This window comes from Trachymyrmex cornetzi, unplaced genomic scaffold, assembly GCF_001594075.2.
Source record: "Trachymyrmex cornetzi isolate Tcor2-1 unplaced genomic scaffold, Tcor1.1 scaffold246, whole genome shotgun sequence".
Lineage (NCBI taxonomy): Eukaryota > Metazoa > Arthropoda > Insecta > Hymenoptera > Formicidae > Trachymyrmex > Trachymyrmex cornetzi.
The window spans coordinates 271,447-277,340 of record NW_017297123.1 but is presented as its reverse complement, the minus strand read 5'-3'; the positions used below and the strand labels follow the sequence as shown (position 1 = coordinate 277,340).

Sequence of the window (5,894 nt, the reverse complement as noted above, 5' to 3'; positions counted from 1 at the left end):
AAAGAAAAAAAGTAACGCAGTTACTAGTAAAGTTACCAAAAAAGTAACTTGTAACTGTAACTTCGTTACAAGTAACGAGTTACTTCCATTCCCTGCATAGTACTGCAAAAAATGTTTTGGTGAGAAACACAATAATAATAACCTAATCAGAGGTATTTCTTATAAAATTTTGATTGCTGAATCGGAATTCGTAAACCTCTTACTACTCTATGTCCAGTATTTAGATAATCGAAAAAAATGATAGAAAATTAAAAAAATTTAAACATTTGAGCAAAGAGCAAAGTAAATACATTATAACTCTTTACTGTACTGTCCTCTGCAAAGACACCTTCTGTCGTCGTAATTTTTATTCGTTTTTACGTTGTATCATTATATCCTAATCGTTATATTCTAAAACATGTATACATGAATAACAAAAATATGTAATAATTTTACATTAACTATACATAGGTCGTCCGATTCATGCTGACAACGCTCGTGAGCATCGTTTGTCTTCGTTTCATATTCGACAAACACGGATGAAATAATTTTTAAGCGTTGTGAGCGTGAATCGGACCGCGGCTTTAGTAAATTAGAAACAAAAGATCAAACAAAAAAAGACTTTTTTAAGACTTTTTTTTTTAAATCATGCTGTGGTATGAAAATGATAATAAACATACCTTTAAAAATTCCTATATTAATATTTTTGAAATCGCTAATTTCAAATCTGAATTCATAATTGACACATTTTATTTCCTCTAAATTTCTCTGGATTTTTAATTGTTTCTTTTCTATATACCCAATTTTTTTCCAATTTACTTTCCTCCTTAAATTAAAAAATTTTTTCAGCAATATCCTTAATTATGCGTAAAACTGTTTTCTTGAATAATTATTATCATCATTGCCCCCTCGCGGCTTTCAAAGATATCAAACTTTTTAATTGTAAAATCCATATAACAAATCCGTTTAAAATCGCTGCGATGAATTGCACACACACAATTTTCTCTACTGCAAAAGAGTATTCCAGGTACGCTAGACGGGACAAACGTTCCAAATATATGCTCGCAAATACTTCGTTCAAGACATATTTACTTCTAAAGTTACATGCAGAACTGTAAGAATAAATAATATCGAAATAATGTCGAAATAAGATCTATCCTCTTTATTGCTTTACAATAATCAAAATTTAATTAAATGTTTTGTTCAAAATGATGATCTCCAGCCCGAAGACAAGCATTAACATCTATCGATGAAAGAACGAGAGGCCGACTAACATTGTGCGTTTGTAATTTTTTGCATGGTTTGCATAATTCTTCGTTTTAATGATTAAAGGTCATTAATAGACACTGTATACACTTTTTGCTTCAGAGTGCCTTATACAAAAAAATCTAATAATGTTAAATCCGATGAACGCGGAGGCCAAGTCACATGTCCAGCATGACTGATCTATCTTTCGTGAAAATAAACATTAAGCCACTGTCGAGGACCTCTGCCACAGTAAACAGGACAGCCATCTAATTTAAACCAGGAATTCATTCTCATATTCAAAGGAATGTTTTCCAAAAGATCATTGTTTAAAAATGTGAGAAATCCATTCGCATTCAAGTGAGCTAGTAGAAAATGGAGTCCAATTAAAATATTGCCCATTATTCTTATAATCATACATTACATTGAAAACCGTGTTGGAAATGTTGTTCATGGATTGATTGAGGATTCTCATGTGACCAAACATGACTATTTCTTTGATTGAGAATACCTTGCCTGGTAAATATGGCCTCATCTGTCCACAAAATATTTTGTGGCCTCATCTCCACAAAATATTTTGTGAAAATTGTGGATTGTTATCTGTTTGGTTTAAAAACAATTTGATCTAAAATAAATCACAAAATGCTCTCCCGCGTGACATATCAGCCGGTAATAAATGCTGGACACGTTGAAGGTGATACAGATGACGTGCATCAGCTGAAAATGTCTTCCATATGACTGTGGGTAAAATTCCTAACGCAGAACCAGTGTTGCTAATTTAGCGATTTTGTCGCCAGATTTGGAGATTTTTGATAGCCTACAGACTTTTATTACAAGTTTGCGACATGTCGAAACTCTAGTAATTTTCGAAAAATATTTAGAGAATTCTAGAAAATTTCAAATTCGTTCCTATGCCGTGTCCCGATATACACTGCCAGTACTGAAACTTTATAGTGCACGTTACGTATACTATAAATTTTCGGTATACTGGCAGCGTATATCGAAACATGGTTCTCGTAATTGTCTTGACCATGGTGGAAGTTTCTACAACTTTATAGATCGTACTCATCGATTGATGGCTGATTCAAAAGTAAGTACTTGGAATTTGTGATGTCACTCAAGTAATGGTCGATAAATATTTTCAAAGAAATGCATGTACTTTTTGAATAATATAATTTAGATTAATTTGATTGCGAGAATAAAAGTAAACACGTATCTAACCTCTTTTACACACTTTTTATATTTAAGGGATGTTCGATTTTAGAAAATCGATTCTTTGACTTTTGATTCTCTATTTTTTAAATCGATTCTTAAGCTCCGATTAAATCGACGAATCGATTCTTAAAAACCGAAATCGATGGTTTGATATTTGGCGAAAGCGAGAAAGAGAGTTCTAGAATACCGACCTATTTCACGTCGTGAAGTTGGTATTGGTTGCGTTCAGCAGAGAAAGCAGCTTTGCAACTATTGTAAAATTCTTTGATGTGATTGATTTTGCCCTTAGTTCCTCATTGGATCTAAATGTATAAATCAATGATATTCAACAATTTTGTCACTTTTAGTCAAGCGAAAACTTGAAGCTGTAGAGAGCGTCACACTAACGTGTGATGTGTGGACGGAAGTGTTGAATACCGTCAGCTATTTAGGCGTATCTATCCATTATATTTACAATGACGTATTAACGTCCAAAACGGTGGATGTTTTTGAATTAGATCAGCGGCATACCGGAGAGTATTTGGTAGAAGTGCTCTTATCCGTGTGTAATAATTGGGACATACTTATATCCAAAATTAAGGCTATACTGACGGATAATGCTGCAAATATAGTGAGCGCGGTTCGTCAAGTTTTTGGTAGTGACAAACATTTATCGTGTTTTTCTCACACATTAAATTTGATCCCCGCAAAAATGCTCGAGAATCTCTCAGATCTGAAAAATCTAATAGACAAAATAAAAACAATAGTATCTTATTTTAAGCACAGCGTCGTTGCGGCAGATGAATTCCAAAAGATTCAACGAACGAATTCTTCTGAAACACCGTTAAAATTAATTCAAGAGGTTTCGACTCGTTGGTCATCTACATATTATATGTTAAAAAAATTTGTACAATTAATCGATTATATCACGCCTTACTTATAAAATTAAAAAATTCGCCAGAAATGTTAACAGCCTCTGAGGTTGCAATTGCAAACGAGTGCATAAAAATGTTGCAACCGTTTGAGGAAATAACCAGAGAAATTAGTGCAGAAAAAAATGATACTAGTAGTAAAATCATACCAATAGTATATTTATTATATGATAAGATGTACGAGCTCCACCCAGAATCAGAAATAGCCAAAAACTTGAAAAAATATATTATGTATGAAATAGATTCTCGGTTTAATTCAATTTAAAACAATGAACTTTTGGCCATAGCCACTGTTTTGGATCCACGCTTTAAAAAAATGTATTTTCGATCAAATTTAGCATGTGCAAATGCAATTTCGAAAATAGACAAACAAATAAAACGTATGGCACAAAATAATAAATACATTAGGGTTGAATCTCCTATAGAAGTAGAAAAGATTTCAAATCTATGGTGCGCGCAAGCATAATACTTTAATGATTAAAATGAACTGTAACATAAGTGAAAACAGTTCTGGATTAAATTTACACGTAGAGTTAAAAAAAAAAAATTATCTAAGGCAGCCAATTATATCATTAAAATCTAATCCAATAAAATATTGGATTTCCTACAATGCTACAAGCAAACATTTAAATAGTATAGCTCTTGAACATTTGTCAGTGGTAGGGATATCAGTTCCATCGGAACGAATGTTTTCGCGGACAGGAAACATTATGACGGATAATCGTAACCGTCTTAAGGATGACCGATTATCCCGATTATTATTTTTAAGTTCACTAGATATTTCCGATTGGCACTTGGGACGAAGTAAAATAAGTTATTAGTGCTTTTCAACAAGGACACAATTAGACACAGTGTAACATAGTGAATCATTACATCCTAAACAAGGATGAAACGATTCACTATATTAACAATATCTGACCGTGTCTTTGCTGGAAAGTACTCTATGTTATTACGATATATTATTTACTATTGTAAGATATTTCTTTGTGAGGGTAACTCACATTGATCTATCCCAGCAAGAATTCATTAGCTTGTCGTTAATAAATGTTTTAATGTCAGGATTTGGTCCGATGGACCGGAGCGGGAAGGAAGAAACGAATGTGAATAACCAGTCCTGGTATTATAGCCGATCACTGACTTTATTCACGAGACTTCCTTTTACAAAGTGTGCGACTATCGCGTGCAAGAGTGAAAAGCGACGATGAATGAATGTAAATCGCTGCCGCTGCTGCGGTGCGCCGGGATAAGTACCCATGACTCTCTCCTTTTCAGAGCGGACAGCGCCGTGGCAAAATCGGAGCAATGTACATCTGAGCCTGAGCGTCAGATGTCGGCACTGGTCAGACTCGTAGCTATCTGCTATTCGCTTCGTTTACCGAAATAAATTTCTTACACTATATGCAATACTGTATTTACTGTGCAATAAAATAAATAAAATAAAAAGAATAGACACGTATATATTTTACCCTGTATAAATGATACAAAGACGTATATACGTGTGGTCTTTTTTTTCTTTTTTATTCTTTTTTTTTGGTAGGGCTACAGCGTACAATTAGCCTTCATCTTTTAGATCGATTTTCACCAAATTGATTCTTTGATGCTCAATTTTTTATGTGTATCGATACTTAATTACACTTGCAATTCGAGTCGATTCAAAAAATCGATTCTTTTGCCGAGATCGAGCATCTCTAATTTAAGGTCGCATAACCGTCTGCGATTCCTATTACAGATCCCGCATTAAAGTCACAAGAATGGTCTTGACAGTCAATTAGAAGCATAATATAAATTTTGACGCTTCAGATTGGCTATTGCTACCGCTCTTGTGACTTTGAAATGAATTTACTACCGCATTGTAGACTCTGTATATGTATTGTGACGTGACATTTTGTCCGTCACTGTGCGGACTTGTCGACGGCGGACTCGTACTTCCTACCGGCTCAAAGGGCGAGCGCGTAAGGCGAGCGCACGTGCAAACGCACCTGCGAACGTGCGTTAAAATTCGCGTCATTTAATTTACTTGGCAGATTTTATTCTTTTATATTAGCATCTCTTTTGCGTAATGATCAAGCGTATCAGGAAGCGTAGACGCGCCACGGATCACGCTCGGCAGCTACCGTGAAATGCAATTGTATCATCGTGCCGTCTCGCCCGCCACCCTTGGAAGGAAGACAGAAGAAGGACCGGATCGTAAGGGCGGCCGCAGAGCAGAGAGAAGGGCACACATCCAGGAGCCCGGATTAGCAGGTTGTACCATTTTATATCATTGCTTGTAACCGCTGTCACATAAAAAAGGGACCATACTTTCACCATGCACCCCTTGCAGAGCACCGGAGGAGGCCAGAATTGCCGGCCACCCTGGAGGGGCCGGACGGACGTCCGTCGGAAGCCTGGGGCACGACGAGCGGGAAGGAAGTCTATCCCGATCTCCTCCGCCAGGCCAGGAGGTGCAGGGGTCCTGAAAAAGGACGCCACCCTTGACAGACATCCTCACTGCGAGCTCGCAGGAGCGAGGATTCAAGGCCGCGCGGGCCTGCACGGCACGCG

General features: G+C 36.3%; 1 protein-coding gene across 2 annotated transcripts in view; it reads right to left on the bottom strand.

Moving 5' to 3' along the window:
• Positions 1-5,894, bottom strand: part of Marf (Mitochondrial assembly regulatory factor) — a 249,086-nt gene that overhangs the window by 144,629 nt on the left and 98,563 nt on the right. The gene's annotated exons all lie outside the window — the stretch shown is intronic.